This window comes from Eptesicus fuscus, chromosome 1 (genome assembly GCF_027574615.1).
Source record: "Eptesicus fuscus isolate TK198812 chromosome 1, DD_ASM_mEF_20220401, whole genome shotgun sequence".
Lineage (NCBI taxonomy): Eukaryota > Metazoa > Chordata > Mammalia > Chiroptera > Vespertilionidae > Eptesicus > Eptesicus fuscus.
Window position 1 is genome coordinate 96,366,797 of NC_072473.1, and position 18,831 is coordinate 96,385,627.

At 37.7% G+C, this 18,831-nt stretch overlaps 2 non-coding genes across 2 annotated transcripts; both read left to right on the plus strand.

The window, feature by feature from the left end:
* Nucleotides 1–6,025: 6,025 nt before the first annotated feature.
* On the plus strand, nucleotides 6,026–6,103 carry MIR507C (microRNA mir-507c). Its single transcript, NR_129143.2, has one exon. It is a non-coding gene; the product is annotated as a microRNA mir-507c (primary transcript).
* A 3,686-nt stretch (nucleotides 6,104–9,789) lies between these two features.
* MIR8908 (microRNA mir-8908) lies at nucleotides 9,790–9,868 on the plus strand. Its single transcript, NR_129144.2, has one exon. It is a non-coding gene; the product is annotated as a microRNA mir-8908 (primary transcript).
* Nucleotides 9,869–18,831: the final 8,963 nt, after the last annotated feature.

Consider the following 18,831-nt stretch of genomic DNA (forward strand, 5'->3'; position numbering starts at 1 on the left):
AGATCAAATATAGCTGATACTAAGACAATTTTCAAGTGAAATTATAAAAATCTTTTGTCTACCTTATGTATTATCTGTAGATAATATAAGTGAATACTGCCAAATATGCTAGGTCATATTTTGTCTTATTTTTTATTCTGCTTATGTTGGTACATTTCATCCATACAAATTTCCATCATAATTTCTGGCTCATTATACAACAATTAAAAATCCAGCTCAGTGGGGGGAAAAGGAGACATATGTACTACTATTTGTAATACTTTAAGCAACAATAAAAAAATCCAGCTTAGTGATTCAGATTCAGTGAGTTCTGTAAAACCTCCTGACCTCAGATAGACCATAGAAATAGTATAACCAGGAAAAGTGGCGAGTGATTTAATGTAATAAAGCTTGGTATGTGCATCTTCATTTCCAATGAGATATCAAATGATCCATTTCAATTCTTATGTTGAGCAGTTGTGTACAAACGCTATGATTTAAGAGCTGCAACATCACTGTTTCTTTGCCCAGTTTATATAAAGTGACTGTTTTTCATATAATTTTACTGTATAACTGACTAAACTTGTTTATATGATAATTCTTATGCTCACAATATATCATTGGGAATCACTGTTTACAACATAGGTGTGAACATAATGCCAATCCTATTATAATAAAAGGGTAATATGCAAATTAACCATCACAAAGATGGTGGTGTCCATAGCCACAAGATGGCGGTGCCCAGTCCTCTCAGCTCTGCCAGAGTCCCCCAGTCCAGGGGGTGGGGGGTGGCCACTGAGAGCGTGCAGCACGAGTGGCCTGGTGGAATGCTTGCTTCGTCACCACGGTGACAAGGCAAGCATTCCATGCCCGGCCACAGATGAGCCTCTGGGCTGAGGAGAGCCTCTGAGCAGCAGGCGTGGAGCGGCCAGGCTCCGCAGAGAGCTACTGGCACACAGATTCGTGTGCAGGGCTACTAGTTATATTATAAAATAGTATTTTTGTAATAATTAATTACTACCTCAAGGAGACATCTTGACCTAGTGGCTAAATACAAATCTAAAATATAAAGCTACATATTTTTATGTTCCATTTATATTTTTTACAACATGATTTAAATCATTGTATCCTAAACTTCATGGCCTGTGTAACAAATTTACAATTTTGTCACATTCAGATTTCACCTCTACCATTATTTACTTCTTATATTCTTTATATCAAATCATTTTTTGTATTTGGCTTCTTTGTGAAAAATAATGTTCTTAAAATCAAAGGTATAATTTATTTATTTGAATATACATTTAAATAAAACATAACAGTTATATTACACAATGTTTGTCCACATGCCAGTTGAAATAATCTGTATACCACCAATGATAAATTAATTACAATTTTGAGAAAACATGTTATGAAACCATTGTCAAGTTTAAATATATCCCCTTCACTTATACACTCACACTCACACACACACAACACACACACACACACACACACACACACACACACACACATCATGCCATATGCCCATGTACACCTCATACATGTATGCACACATACAAATGTATACAGACACACAACTGCATATACAAATAACATACCTTCACTTGATAATTTTATTTTGCTTCTTGTATTTCAGTTTAAGTTTTATGTAGAAATATAGAATTAAAGTAACCATCTTCAAACTTAAAATGATGAAAATATGATAGTATTGATGTTACACAAGTAAAAACCTGTATAAAAGGGTTTTTTTAAAACAGCATCTAGTAAATGAAACTTAGCACCCCTGTTGCAATTGCAGTCACTACTTTTCAATTAGCTAAATAATTAGTACATTTTGCCAGCAGGTGTTAATTTGTAACTACAACAAAAATTCATGAGATCCTTGTGTTAGCTAGAGTCGATGCCTTTCATATCTATCCCAGAAATTTTTCCATGGAGTAAATTTTCATAAAAGGTTATTGACAGATTTGGGGAGTACATTCCTGTTTTTATAATTTTTGAACTGGAGTTTGCAATTTCTTACTTTACTGTGATGTAATTTTGATGAAATCTGTGTGAGAAATATTAATTTAATTTTTAGATTTTTAGGGATAGACCAAAGCTTGATCTCTAACAATGAATAATTTCAGTGGTAGTGCTGGCCTACTAATATACTTCTTCCGTTACCAATGAGATACCACAGACTTAAAAAAAGATACATTCCTGTTTATCATCATATAATTTCACACTAAATAAAAATACCAATTGGATGGTTATTATTAATCATCAAAAAGAGATTCAAAGCTATTTGAATCAGAATAAGAACCAGATAGGGTTATACAGGCTTGGGAGTAAGAATCTCACAAATCAAGTGGTGGTAGGCTGGTTAGGGACTGTTAATTTTCCTTTAGCTTCTACAGTAGCCATAATGTTCTTTAGCCACTTACTGGTTTATTAAATAGATGTTGAATGGAAAAATTAGAGAAAAGGTTGTTTGGACCCTTGTATAGTGGAATGTACACAATGAACTAATGTAATGGTTTCCCACAGTCATAATCACAAAAAAATGTAAAAAATTATCTTGGATTAGGCTTAAGTAGTTGGCATATTTGTTTAGAATATTTAAAATTTTAAATAGAAAAATATTTGCAGTGATTGGCATGTTATGTAACATTTGGTTTTCTAGTCAAAACATGTTGGCATTCATGTTCATTTCTATTATCTTCCTCTTTCTTTCCCATTACATTTTATGCCTTTTTAAATCCTTTTTCAAATACAGTGGTTATAGTGAATTCACCAATGATAAATACATTTTTGCAGTAGATAAAAGAACCTTATGGGTTTAACTTAATGGCTGATCCCTGCAACTTCCCAGACACCTACCTGTGGAATTGAAAATATTTTGCTTATAAGAAAGTTTCATTCCTAAACTTTGGAGAATGTTATACACTGATCACCTTGTTCAAACATTTGTGACATGATTCTGCAATGAAATAGTACTTTTTCTTTAAAAATCCTGACTGTAAGAACATACATATTAAGAGGCAAATTGGGAACCCAAGTCAAAAAATGTTCACATAATCTTGGCTAACATTCTCTCTGCCACATCCTCTCTCCCCCTCACTCTTTCAGAAAATGTTTTATTTTATATAATATGTGCAGCTTGTCTCTCTTCCTTGATCACAGTTACATTATATCCTACATTGTCCACCTTTGAATGAGAAGCCTTGCAAAATATTGCCAAATAAAAAAACAAACAAAAAACCTACAACCTGAAATGTTTCAAAGTATACTTGTACAATGAAATTTATTTAGATATTGTGGATTACTGTCACTATTTATAATTTGAATTGTCTTCTATATTCATTTCTAATTGTTATTCAATTCTCTTGGGTAAATACATAGGAGGTGAATTGCTGGGTCATAGAGTAGGTGAATATTTAACATTACAAGAAACTGCCAAATAACATTCTAATATGGTTATACCACTTAAACTCTTATCAGCAATGCACAAGAGTTCTAGTTGGCTCACATTCTTGCTGAAACTTGCTCATTGTCAATCTGTTTAATTTTAGGTATTCTAATGTCTGTGTAGTAGTATCTAAATATGGTTATAATATGCATTCCTGTAATGACTGATGGTTTTGAGCATGTTTTTATGTAATTATTGACAATTTCTTTAAGTTTGAGAGGCAACAATACAAATATATTGCTAATTTTTATTGAGGTGTTTATATTCTCTTGTGAGTTATAAGAATGCTGCATATATTTTGAATACACTAAAAGCATTTTATCCTACTCTTTTGTCTGAACATTTATTTCCTAATGATATCAGTTGATGAGTATAGACTTTAATGAACTTTTTAAAATCAATATTTTATTTTAGATTTGGTTTAGTGCTTTTATGTACTTTCTAAAAAACAATTGCCTATCCAGAGTTCACAATGGTATTTACTATGTTTTGCTTTAGAGATTTATTGTTTTATTTTAATGTTTAGGTGCATGATTGATCTATTGATCTTGCAAGCAGACTAGATTTATACTATCCTTGAGAATCTCTAGATTTTACATTAATATTTATTAAAAATACTTTTACCATTACATCACCTTGCTACCTTTGTCAAAATCAATTGGCTGTACAATTATGGGTTTATTTTTTAAATCTTTATATTATCCTTTGATGAATATATATATATATGTGGAGAGTGGCTACAGCATTTGGAAAGGTTCAAACCTGGGACTGAGAGGGCACGATCCTCTCAGAGCAAAAGCCACATGCAAGTCTGAGCACAATTATAGCCAAAGGCTATATTTGTAAGCTTGAACCTATGGTCCGAACCTGTAGCCCCACATGGCTGAGTGATATAGGCTGTGGGAGGGGCAGCAAGTAAACAAAGCTTGATCAGATGCATGTAATTGAGTAGATTGGAAACCCAAGAGAATGTTGTAAACATCTTGTTCACTCCCTTTCTTTGTCTTGTGGAATCTGGCTATAAAATAAAGACTTGGCTTACAGGCTGTGGCACTGTCACTAGCTCTCCATCAGAGAGAGGACAGTGTCCCACTATACCCAGCTTTCTTCTCTTGTCTGTCTTTTCTTAATCCTTCACTGCCCCCTCTCAGGCTCACTGGACTTGGCCATGCTGGCGCAGCACATATGGCACCCAACCTGGGGCTGAGTATGGGGAACAGGGGCCTGAGTTCAGGTCCACCCATGGCCGTGCCGGCTCAGCACATATATATTCTTCTTGAATACTTTAGTTTTATTGTAAATCTTGATTTCCATATAAATTTAAAATCACCTGATAAATTCTTACAGGAATCTGCTAACAAATTTGACTCACATTTATTTCAATCTATACTTAAAATTGGGGGAAATTGGTATCTAAACTATACTGACTCTTTCAATCTTAGTTCAAAATATAACACTTAAATTTTTAAAAAAATAAACTTTATTTTGGAATAATTTTAAATATACAGAAAGGTTGCAAAGGTAGTACAGAGAGTCCCAATATACCCCTCACTCAGTTTCAGTTTTCTTTTAATGTTACCAGTTTACATTACTGTGATATGTTTTATAACTAAGAAACCACAATTAGTATATTGCTATTAATTAAGCTCCAGACTTTATTCTGATTTCACTAGTGGCCTCATTAATGTCCTTTTTCTGTTCTAAGATTTAATCCAGCATATCACATTGTATTTAGTTTTCATATCTTCTGTCTCCTCCAATCTGTGACAATTTCCCAATCTTTCCTTGTTTTCTATGGCCTTCATAGTATTGAGGACTACTAATAAGGTACCTTTTTTACTGTCTCCAATTTGAATTGGTATGATATTTTTTCAGTTTTGGCAATTATGAATAAAGCTACCCTATTTTGCATACATACAAGCATGTGAACATAAGATTCATTTACTTGTGTACATACCTACGAGTGTCAAGAGCTGTTTCTGATTCTACAAGTAAGGAAATTGGAAATCACCACATCATCTTATAATTAGTAAAAAGCTGAACAGACTGCAGAATCAACAAGTCTTGGATTCCTAAAAGTGCAGAGGATGTAGAGCCAATGACTTCCCCCATGATTGGAGAGACAAGCAAATACAGATTTGAAGTGTCCTTCCCATCAGATGGTCTATTACATATACATAATGTCACTATTGATGTTAGCCTTGATCATTTATTATGTTATTGTTTGTAAGATATCTTCATGAAATCTTAATATAGTTTCCCTTTCCATACTTTATTATTTGGAGGTTGGTTACTATGTAAAGCCCCATGCAAACTCAGTAGAATAATGCAGACAAATATTCTAAGTCTCGGGGAAAGAGGGAAAGGGAAGAAGGCTTATTCTCTCTCAGTCCTAAAATTTGTTCCATTAAAAACACAGTAGTTGAAGAGATATACACTCAAAGAAGAATAAAAGATAAAGATAGAAGAGAGTGGGATAGTTGTTCATGTTTCAGAGTATATTCTTCTTATCCCTCAGGGACTGAGAGTGTTGGGGTATTGATTAAAATTGCATGGTAAGGGGTATTTAAGGATGGCTAGAATCACCATTCTGTGTGTAGGACTCTATTCCAAGATGTGTCATCCATGTAGCTAAAAATATGTTTGGCACCTCTTTGAATGAAGTAATACACAACATGTACAACATAGGTGGTGGTCTTAGAGGAGAGGTTGTGGTTATCAGAGTCCTTCCGTGAGCCAAGACACCATCCTTTCAGTGGTGGGTTGCATCAGAGAATCTTAAAGGATGAAAGCCCATAGGAAAATCTTCATCTGTATATTCTTGTGGGATTTAGAAGTTTGTTAAATAGGAATTGGTACATATGAGAACACAACATAAAGTGTAGTTACGATGTCCTTCTGTCTTCCATGATTTTTCCTGTCTGTGAACCCAAATTTCCTCTTATTTGAATTCACCTTTAATCATATTTGAAGTCACCAAAGTATTAGAGTTTAAACATGGTTAAGCTAGATGAAGTTCTCTCAGTCTATTATATAGTTTTCAATTCTTATTTATTGATGTATCATGTGTATGCTTGTTTTTTCACTTATATTTTAGTTATTATGTGAAAGATGGTTGGGCAAGGAGGAACCACAATTCAGAACTCTTGATAATAATGGATATTGTCTTTTTGCTCTTATTTACCTTTGGATTTCTGTTTTTAACCCTTTGTAGTGAAGGAGAGAAAGAAGATAGCCAGTACTTGGAGAATTCGCAGAATTGGAGCAGTGCATGTGACACAAGTTATAAACCTTACATTCTTGTCTAGGTATATAGACAGAACCTGATGCTTCTGCAAAGGTAGGCCCTCTTTAACCAAATCAATGGTTCTGGAAAACAAGGATTTTTGGTATTCTTATATCTCCAATAGCCACAGGTTTCACTCCCACTTGAAACTTTAGCATAAATTTAGATTGCAACCAAAAATAATTAAATCTCTCTCTTTTTGTTTCCTAACATTATTAATACTTATGTATAACCTCTGTCTACTGCTTATGGTATCTTCTCTCTTAATTCACATGATTTAAAGCTTTCAATACACAGAAAATCCAACTCCTCTAGATATGAACAGCCAGTGACTATGACACCATTGAAGATTGTTCCCAGGTTTAATTGTGTTTTGTTTTTGAGGAGGTGTGAGAGTTTATGTGTGAGTATGTTTGTGTGTAATTGTTCTGGAATATGTAGGGATTCTTGTTTGATGCTGGAGTGACCCTGGGTGGTTTATAAGAGGAAGATATGTAGAGAAAGATGACACAAATATTATACCTATTCCAAACTTGGTTATAATACAGTTTCTAAATAGAAGTAATAGTTCTATAAATATGAAAATATTACTGCTGTGCATTGTTTTTACACTTTACCATGGATCAAGATGCCTTAGACAATGTTCTCAGTTTGATTGGAAGTCAGTGCCTTGACCGGGTAACTCAGTTGGTTAGAGCATGATACACCAAGGTTGTGGGTTCAGTCTATGGTCAGGGCACATACAAGAATCAACCAATGAATGCATAAATAAGTGGAACAACAAATCTCTCTAAAAATAAAAATAAAATTGGTGAAGTAAATAACTAATTGCAAAGGACTCATTGCACAAAGGAACCCATTTCAAATATTCAAAGTAATATTTAGAGACTCAGGTCTCTATAATAAACTCTGTGATTCAACATTTGAATTACAAAAGCATTTAGGGGCCACTGAGGGAACATTTGAGAGGAAAAAGTGAATGAGCACAGAGGGAAGGGAAAGGGAATGGACTTCTCATAAGTGGACAAATTCAACTGTGTGTTCAGGAGAATTATATTTCCTTATACAAATGAGAAGTACAATAGATATAGGTCTGGTTCTTGTAGACACCATTTCAGAAAGGTCAAAGACAAATGCTAGGGTCAGCAATGGGCTTGGGAGATTAGAGTAGGTGTTTCTTATCTCACAAAGAAAAGGGGACCATTTAGCCTAGGGACTTGGAAACCTAGGAATATATTATTTTAGTCTTTCTTCCTAGCTCTCTAGCAGAACAAAAACACTCAAGTTTACTATACAGTCAAGTTCAGTACTGAACTGTCCACTTCAAATAATTTTCTGAATTTTTATTATCCTGCCTAAAGACAAACACAAAGAGTTGCAGCTGTTTTTTCTTTGTTCTCCAGGAGGAGCACCCTCTCTGCCCCATTACACTTCCTATATAGTGATAATTGGCTGCAGGGTACAGATGAGGTAAAAATAAATAACATTAAAAAAGACATACTGAAAGAGGCCATTGGATTTTTCCCATGACAAACTTCTTATCACAGAACAGAAACTTGGGTCACAGATGGCTCAGATATGTTTACTGAAGATGTGAAAATTCTAAGTTTTGTTAAATGGGAATTTGGCTTACTTTTTTTTTAGGTTTTATTTATTTTTTAATTGATTTTTTATTAAGGTATTACATATGTGTCCATATCCCCCATTGCCCCTCCACCCCACTCCCGTACATGCCCTCACTCCCCTGCTGTCTCTGTCCATTGGTCATGCTTATATGCATGCATACAAGTCTTTTGGTTGATCTTTCTCCCTTACCCCCACCCTCCCCTACCTTCCCTCTGAGGTTTGAGCAACTGATCGATGCTTCTCTGTCTCTGAATCTGTTTTTGTTCATCAGTTTATGTTGTTCATTATAATCCGCAAATGAGTGAGATCATGGGATATTTATCTTTTTAGTCTATTGAAAGAAAAATAGACAGGGGAAAGTCCACTTTTAATGTCCTTTCCCTGGGTCTTTTTTTTTTTTTTCTTTTTCTCTCTCTGTGGCAAATAACATAGCCAGAGGTGTGTTTCCAAATCCTCTTTCCTCTTTCTCTGTGGGATTTGTATAACATTGTTCCCTTTCTCTTAGATTATGACTTGTTTGTGGTTTCCTATCACATTTAAATGCTCTTTATTATCTTCTATCAGATTCAGTTGGTCATTGGAAAGTTAAAGTGCTGGGCACCTGTGTCAAATAATTGAAAAGTGGGAAAATATATGCTCAACAACAACACCACTGATTAAGAGCCAACATAATCTAGAGCTGAGAGGAGGAAAAGATGACATCTCTGCAATTTAAGCTCATATCTCTCTTAGAATTTAACAGTGATAATTTATTTTTGTTGGTTTATTGATTTTTAGAAAGAGGGAGAGAGAGAGAGAAAGAGAGAGAGAGATTTGTTGTTCCATTTATTTATGCACTCACTGGTTGACTTTGTATGTGCCCTGACAGAGCATCAAACCCACATTGGCACAACTGGACAACACTCTAACCAACTGAACTACCCAGCCAGGGCTAACAGTGATAATTTAAATGGTTAGTTTTCTCTCAAGAGATGCAAAAAATGGAATTTCTTTACTCTCAATATTTGCACCTCTGGACTGATCTGCACTTTACTTCCTAAGCGTTTTAGTGTATTTTCACTAATGTTATGTGGATTTGGAATAAAGGAATTTGGGGGTACCAAAAGTGTGGGGATATTATATGTATTTTGTTGTTTTATTTGGGGGGGTTGGTTGGTTTACTTTGGGAGAAAAAAATATATTTTCAATAGTTTGTTTCTAACAACTTGAAAAACAATGGGTTATAGTAAATATACTTCTTAAGTGAGGAAGAAAAAAAAACACAGAAAGAGGCTTATTTTCTCTTGGGCTTGAAAACTAAGTATACATAGAGCAGGTAAGGAAAGATGGAAGATGGAGGGCAGTAAATGGGCAATGCCAAGTTCTTACAGAAAAATGATGAATTTCATGCTGTGGTGGTGGGAATTGGTTTGGATCAGACAGAGAAGCTACCTGCAGTCCTGCTTTGTGCAGTGCCCTATTTAGGAAGGCACCATTCACATAATACTATATTATGAAGTGCGCCTTCCTGAGTAGAGTAATGTTCAACAAGTCCAACATTTGTGGTGGCTAAAGTTCCCGAGGATAACTTTTTCCAAAAGTCAATCAGTGGTCTGTAACCCTTTAATATAAAGAGATATGCCCAATGAGAAGGAGATTTGCACTGGGGATATAGCCCTTCTTAAATACCGCTAAGTAAAACTCCCTGATTTAAATAATATTAAGACTCTCTTGACATTCTTTTCTCTATACTCAGCAATATAATGCCATTCTGTCTTCATAGGAGCAACAGGCTTCTCTCATGGGTTCTTTGTTGGAATTTCAACATGGTTTTACACAGGTCTCATATACCTACAGGATGTCTAAAACCCAAGATTGGACATAGACCTAAAAGCTGTGATTATTTAGAATATACACTGATATACTCAACTGAAAATCACCAAGAACATTCTGTATACCACTCAATCTGAAAGATGCTTCAAATAAAGTATAACAGGGCAGGCAAAACTTACTGTATTTAACTCAAAATTAGACTCTCCATTTATGGTGTATGATTTTATGAGTCTTAATGAATGCATGTAATACTGTATCTACTACCATGTTCATAATACAGAAGAGTCCCATACCTCCCCAAATTACCTTATATTGCACCAATTTTAGTAAAAGACTACCCCAGCCAGCCTAACTGCTAGATACTGCTGCTCTATTTTCCATCCTTAAAATTTGTCTTTTCCAGAATAACATATAAATACTAGAGGCCCGGTGCACGAAATACATGCACGGGGGTGGAGGGGTATCCCTCAGCCCAGCTTGCACCCTCTCCAATCTGGGACCCCTCAAGGGATGTCCGCCTGCCCATTTAGGCCTGATCCCACCAGACATCCCTCTGACAATCCAGGACTGCTGGCTCCCAACTGCTCGCCTGCCTGCCTTCCTGATTTCCCCTAACCGCTTCTGCCTGCCAGCCTGATCACCCCCTAACCACTCCCATGCCAGCCTGATTGATGTCTAACTGCTCCCCTGCCAGCCTGTTTGCCCCCAACTTCCCCCCTCTGCTGGCCTGATCACCCCTAACTTCCCTCCTCTGCAGGGTTGATCGCCTCCAACTGCCTTCCCTTGCAGGCCTGGTCCCTCCCAACTGCCCTCCCCTGCTGGCCATCTTGTGGTGGCCATCTTGTGTCCACATGGGGGTAGGATCTTTGACCACATAGGGGCAGCTATCTTGATCTTGTGTGTTGGAGTGATGGTCAATCTGCATATTACTTTTTTATTAGATAGGATAGAGGCCTGGTACACGGGTGGGGACCAGCTGGTTTGCCCTGAAGGGTGTCCTGGATCAGGATGGGGGTTCCCTTGGGGCATGGAGAGGCCTGGGCGAGGGGCCTGTGGTGGTTTGCAGGCCAGCCACGCCCCTGGCGACCCAAGCAGAGGCCCTGGTATCTGGAATTTATTTACCTTCTACAATTGAAATTTTGTATCCTGGAGTGGAGCCAAGCCTCCTGCTTGCTCCGTGGCTGGCAGCCATTTCTGTTTGGATTTGTTTACCTTCTATAATTGAAACTTTGTATCCTTGAGTGGAGGCCTGGGCCCGCCAGAGTGTGTGGAAAGCTTGGCTTCCTCTGTTGCCGGGGAAACCCAAGCCTCCCTTCTGGTAGCCATCTTGGTTGGGGTTAATTTGCATACTCACCCTGATTGGCTGGTGGGCGTGGCTTGGCTAGTGGGTGTGGCTTATGTCGCAGAGTGATGGTTAATTTGCATATTACTCTTTTATTAGAGAGGATAATCACACAATATGATGCTATTTGGTCTGGCTCCTTGCATTTTAAAAATGCATTCAGAATTCATCCATGTTTATATGTGAATCAATATTCTGTTTATTTTTTATTGCTAAGTAGTATTACCATCAAATTTGAAGGAATTCTCAGTTGTTTCCAGTTATTGGTGATTATGAATAAAGCTGCTGTAACCATTGTATGTGTATGAAGATAAGTTTCATTTCAATATAAGTAGTTTAAATAACTAGAGTGGGATTATGTGTATACAAAGTTTATGTTTGATAAGAAACAAAGAAAATCCTGTGTTTAAGAATTAATGTTCCATTTTATGTTTCTATGAAAGATAGAGTTGCCCAAATCATAACCAACATGTGGAACTGACCAATTTTTTTACCCATTCTATAATTTTGTATATTTATCATATTTTGGTTTAAACTTGTATTTCTTTATTGAATAAATGCACTGACCATTTATGTACTTATTTGCCATCTACAACCTTCTATGGTAAAATGTCTGTTGAAATGTTTTCTCCATATTTGGGGGCTCTTGATTTCTAACTGTGGAATTTTCAGAAGTCATTATATATTCTGATTATAATTTTCTTGATGGAAATGTAATTTGCATATATTTTTCTCAATCTGTGGCTTATTAACCATAAATTTTTAAATTGTGCTTTCTTTTTTATTTATTTTTAAATTACATTTATTGGGGTGACATTGGTTAATAAGATTACATAGGTTTCAAGTGTACATTTCTATAATTCATGATATGTATATTGCATCATGTGCCCATCACCCAAAGTCAAATCATCTTCCTTCACTATATTTTTGACACTCTGAACCCTTTACTACCCCTCACCCCCACTTCCCTCTGATAACCACCATACTGTTGTCCATGTCTATGAGTTTTTGTTTGTTTTTCTTCTTTCTTTTGTTTATTTCAGTTTTATATCTCACATTAGAGGCCTGGTGCATGAAATTCGTGCACAGAGGGGGTCCATTAGCCCAGCCTGTACCCTCTCCAATATGGGACCCCTTTGGGGATGTCCGACTGCCGGTTTAGGCCCACAATCCAGGACTGCTGGCTCCTAACTGTTCACTTTCCTGCCTGCTTGATCACCCCTAACCCCTCTGCCTACCTGCCTGATCACCCTTAACCACCTCTGCTTGCCTGCCTGATCACCCCTAACTGCCTCTGCCTGCCTGCCTGCCTGCCTGCCTGATCACCCTTAACCCCTCTGCCTGCCGGCCTGATTGCCCCTAACCACCATCCCCTGCTGGTCTGATTGCCCCTAACTGCCCTCCCCTGCTGGACTGATCAGCCCTAACTGCCCACCCCTGCTGGCCTGATCACCCCTAACTGCTCCCCTGCTGGCCTTATCACTCCTAACCACCTCTGCCTTGGCCCCTGCCACCGTGACTTTGACCAGAAGGAGGACCAGAAGATGTCTGGTTGATCTGGTCTAATTAGCATATTACTCTTTTATTAGTATAGATATGAGTGAAATAATATGGTTCTTAACTTTTCTGTCTGACTTATTTTGCTTACATTATGCTTTCAATAACTAAGAAAATTTACATATATGAATCTTAATATATTTTCTTTCAGCATTTCAATATCTCATCTCACTGTCTTCTGATCCCTAATGTTTCTGATTAAAGTCAGCTGTTAATCTTATTTAATGCATTTTATAATACAAAGTATACATTCTATGCAATGAGTCACTTTTTTTTGAAGCTTTCAAAATTCCCTACATTAAAAGTCTCTCTCTCTCTCTCTCCTCTCTCTCTCTCTCTTCTCTTCTCCAGCACCAAGAGATTGAATATCATTGTCTGCTTGTCATATTTCCTTATTTCTTTGTTTTTGTCTTATGTTAGCTTTGTCACGTATTTTTGATGTTTATAGGTGAATGTTTGTCATCATATTTTGGAAGTTTCAGCCATATTTCTTTGAAGATTTTTTCCAAATTCTTTTCCTGTATCCTCTCCTGAGATTCCCATCATGCATATTTTGTTGTGCTTGTGATGTTACATTTTTCTCTAAGGCTCTATCATTTTTTGCATTCATTTTACTCTCGAGTCTTTATAAAGTGCTATCACTATCAACCTGTTTTAAAGTTACTATTTTTCCTACTGCTAATTCAGATCTAATATTGAGTCCCTGCATTGATTTTTTTCATTTCAGATATTTTACTTTTAAACTCTAGATTATTATTTTTAAATATAATGTATACCTATTTTTATATACATGTTTGACGAGATGTTCATCTTGACATACATGCTATCATAACTTTCTTTACTTTTCAAATAATGACTTATTTATTTATTTTAAAATATTTGTAATGTGTACTTTAAACTCATTATTTGTTAGTGTGATATTTGGAACATCTTACAGGAAATTTTTGTTATCTGTTTTTCTCTTATGTATGGGATACATTTTCCTTTCCTTTGTATATGTCATAATTTCAATGGAAAGTTAGACATTTTAAATCATTAATTATAGCAGCTCTGGATAATGATTCCCCCCTCCCTGGGGTTGTTTTGTTGTTGTTATCTGCTTCTTTATTTGTTATTGACTTTGCAATACTACAGGGGTAGGCAGAAGAAGGTTTATAGTTGTGAGTTTATTTCTATATCTTTATTTATTAATTGTTGTATTACTTCCATATGAATAACTGTAAACCTACTTTTTCCTACCTCTGTATATTAGTGAAGTTTTGTCTACAATGTGAATTGGCTTGTGTTTTTCATACTAGGCACAACCTTAAGCATGTACGCAGTCATTCTGAGAAGACAGGTTTTTGTGAACTTCTCTTTGACTCTTTCTTTTCCTGATCTCCTTGTCAATCTTTCTGTCTCTGTGTGTATCACATCCAGCCCTTAGCATTCCTAATTGTAGGCAGATTGTTATATAGTTTTCAAAATGCTATAGGCAAAAATGTCTCTGGAGTTTGATCTAAATAATTCAGACCCTTTTGCAGAGGTAGTTCCAAGGCAAGTCTTTGAGGTTTGTTCAGATACCATGGGAGCTCTTGTTAGCTATCTCTTCCCCTGTTTCTCTCTGGTAAACAAGCCTTACTAGTTTTTAGCTTATTACTCTCAGTGTGCTACAACCTCATTTTATTTACTAATCACTGGGATATACATTGTTTTTGAGAATGTGTTTATGTTAGATTTTCTCTGCACTCTGTTATAAATAAAATCATGTTCTTTGGGGAGAGCTCTAATTTTCTTTGTTATTTAATCCAGTTTCTCATATTATAGACATACAAATATTGTGTATGGATGTCAGAGGCTGGGCCAAAATAATAGAATTACTAATCTGGAGCTGGTACAAAAGGCAGTGGCCTAATTGTCTCAGTCACCTTTTTGCTTTACAAATAAGGTGCTTATCAGTGGCAGTAGATCCTGTTCTTTCTGGCATGCCCCACCTAATGTAGAACCTCCACCCAATGACTGAGGTAAATAAAAGTAAATTAGTGATGCATATTCTTAGATGCTGCACCTGAAATAAAGCCTTCACTCCATGATAATAGGCAGAGAGATGGTACAATACCCTTGAGCTCTTCCTGCACGCACCCAGTATTTAGTCCCTGAAGTGTTAAGCTGGGTTTATGGAGTACATGAGAAATGCTGGAGCGATTGCAACCTCAATAAATATAACAAAGTTCTTGAATGGGAGCTAGAGAAAGAGAGAACTCCTTTTTTAGGCCATAGTCACCTTAAGTATATAAACCCAGCCTCTGGCATTCATACACCATATTTATGTACCTATAATATGATATCTCAGGTTTTGTTTTTCCAGGGAAATGAAGGTACCATGTAGCATATCTCAGAATAGAAGAATGCAATAACATGCAGTGTATTGTTCTCTTACAACTATCAAAATTCTATTATTTTTCTTTAGTATCAACAGCCTTCTTATGTCAGTTGGTCTTGATTTCCTTATGTTTATCTTATTTGGATAGTTATGGTTTTTCCTAAAAATTAAGGAAATTGTATTCCAAAAACTTACTGAATTAAAGAATATATTTTCTCACTCTTTTTCTGCTGATTACTTTGCAATGCATATTTTGTGCATGTACTTTCTGTTATTTTACTTTTCTTGAGGCTGTGCTCATTTTCATTCATTCATTTTCCTCTTTTCTTTGTATGCATTGTCACTATCAATCTATGTACAAGTTCATTTGTTGTTTTCAGTGTGGCAAAAGTAGGTTTATAGTTGTTTATGTGGAAATTAATACAATAATTAATAAATAATAATGCAAGAATAAACTGTGTTTTGTGTATTCACAACTATAAACCTACTTCTGCCCCACCCTACACACACACACACACACACACACACACACACACACACACACACACAACATGCAGTGAGAAGAGAAGCAAGATAAGGCATGCTAAATATTTCCTCCAGGAGCAGGAGAACTTAGCAGGAGGGCTTAATGGTTCTTAGTTCTAAAAACTGCCTTTAGAAAACGCTAAACTCTAAGGGGACAACACTCAGGGAAGGATGAATGTGGAATAACAGTGGGGTGGGTGCTGCATAGGTGTTTTGTACAAAAGCCAGTGACTACTCACAGCCTGAAAACATTGAGTGGTTTTTGAAGCAAACATTAATGGGTCAATATGCTGAGCTGCAATCTTTAGACATTCTTTGTGTGATACCCTACGGCACATAGTGCCAATCATGTGTGATTAAATATGATTATCACCTGTGCCAGTAGAGTAATGCATGACACGTTCAACATATGTAATGCCAATGTGGGTGTATTGAGTTGTTTAGTTGCTTACACAGAAATGCTTTCCCTCGAGTGCAGATATTTCCCATGACAGCTTCCCCTATGTGGAACTAGCTCAGGGAACGCTCTAGATGAATTTTCCGAAAGATTAAGCTTCAGTAGGATAGATATCTGAGAAGCAGGAGGGAATTTGCCCAGCCTAAAAATTAATAACAACAACAACAACAAAAACAACTTGAAAAATGGGAAAGTGTTCTAATGGGTAAGAACATTTTGTCACATTTAGAGGTTGGGGTTGGTTTTAGGTTGTGAAAAAAAATACAGGTAGAGAGGAACACCGTGAAAGCACTTAAGTCTTGTTCTCATTTCAGTTAGTCAACTTTAGTAAAAAGAGATATGAATCCCAGAAGAAACTCACTGGGAACATTATTGGGACCTTCAGGTCCTTGTATCTACCACCAGTGTCATGACACAGAAGAGTGTCATCATCCCCCTACCCCCCAAATCCTTCATGCCCCTGTAGCCAACCTTGACCCCATCCTAACCCTTGGCAATCATGCTCTGTTTTCCACCATTATATTTGGTCTCTTCCAAAATGTCATAAATATCTACACTAATAAAAGAGAAACATGCAAATTGACAGTCACTCTGCTATGCTACCAGCCAATCAGGAGTGAGTGTGCAAATTAACCCAACAAAGATGGCGACACCCATAGTGGCCAGGCGATGCTGGAGCTGCTGGGAGCCAGATCAGAGACACAAACATGCAGGTCTGGCCCCCAGCAGCCCCAAGGCCCGCCACCACAGTGCTGGGGCAGCTGGGGGTCGAATTGGAGACAGAAACCTGCAGTCCTGGCACCCAGCAGCCCCAAGCCCCGCCATGGTGGCACTGGGGCTGCTGGGGGCTGGATTAGAGACACAAACCCGCAGTCCCTGTACCCATCAGCTCCAAGCCCTACGGCCAAGGCACTGGGGCTGCTGGGGGTGGGGGTGGGGGGCGGTGGCAGCAGAGACACAAACCTTCAAGAAACCTGTGGAAAGGGAGATAAACTATCATAACTTTATCTTCCTTTCCACAAGATGAGAAAACTGACCCTGGTTTATTTAGTGATGTGGCCCACACCTTTCTATAAGCACAGGGTATGTTATGATCACTCCCAGGAAGGTATTGTCAGAATACCGTATCCAGGGAATAACGCTACTGTGGTAAATCATCTAAGAGAGGAAACAAGCTTTTGTTGGGTTTATTCTGAAGGTCAGAGAACATGCCACCCCAACATATGCTGTGTTGTTATATTGATGATCTTGAGCTGCAGATGCTTGAAAAACAGCAAATGCATGCAGAGGCTTTCACAGAAGTCTCCTGATCTGCCTAATATCTGACCCCCCAAAAGGAGCTTAAATGTTATAGGTCCCCTTGACTGGAGAAGTGTCATCAGGCAGAGAAGACTGATCCTGTCACAGGGAAGGAGAGTAGAAGTTGACATCACACCCAAAATTTGTTACAAACTATTTCCCCCCACCCCCATTCATCTTTCCTAAAAATCATTTATTCTCCTCTAAGAGGCCTACATCTCCCATCCCCTTTCCCTAGGAAGAAGGTATTTAAATCTGCATTTTAAGCCACCTTGGGGAGTTACTCATTTTTCCCTGGGATCTCCCACATATACACAAGGTACACATGTTAATGAACTTTTGTTTTTCTCTTGGTGATCTGTATTTCATTACAAGGGCCTCCACTAAAAACTCAGGTAGAGGAAAACTATTTTTCCTCCTCCATAATTCTATCTCAGGAAATCAAGTCCCCAGCTGAACAATGAGGTTGGCTCAAGTACCAACAGTCCTGGCTGATGGGAGGGAAGCTTCTAGGGAGAAATCAATGATATTGGCATCAAAGTGGGATGGAGGGCACACACATGGTTGCTGGTGGGAGTTTAAAGTAGTTCAACATTTTTGGAGGATCATTTGGCAAATTTGATAGAAATGGTCAAGGTACATCCAAGAGTCTTCTTCTAGGAATCGCATCTGCTGAGATAAAGCATGAGTGCATAAGCCCTGGTCAGAACCCAGGATGCTACTGCGGGCTCCCCTTCCACGATAGGAAAACCTGGGAACAACCTGCATTTTTAGGACAAGGTGGCATCTATACTAATAAAAGGGTAATATGTTAATTATACTGAACATCTTCCAGGCGACCTTCCGGATGTCCTTCCGGACAAAGCCATGTTGGCGGGGCCAAGGCAGAGGAGGTTAGAGGTGATCAGGCAGGCAGGGGAGAGCAGTTAGGGGGATCAGACCAGCAGGGGAGAGCAATTAGGGCAAACAGACTGTCAGGGGAGAGCAGTTAGGGGGATCAGGCCAGCAGGGGAGAGCAGTTAGGGGGATCAGGCCGGCAGGCAGGTGAGCGGTTAGGAGCCAGAGGTCCTGAGGGGTCCCAGATTGGAGAGAGTGCAGGCCGAGCTGAGGGGACCCCCTTCCCATGCACAAATTT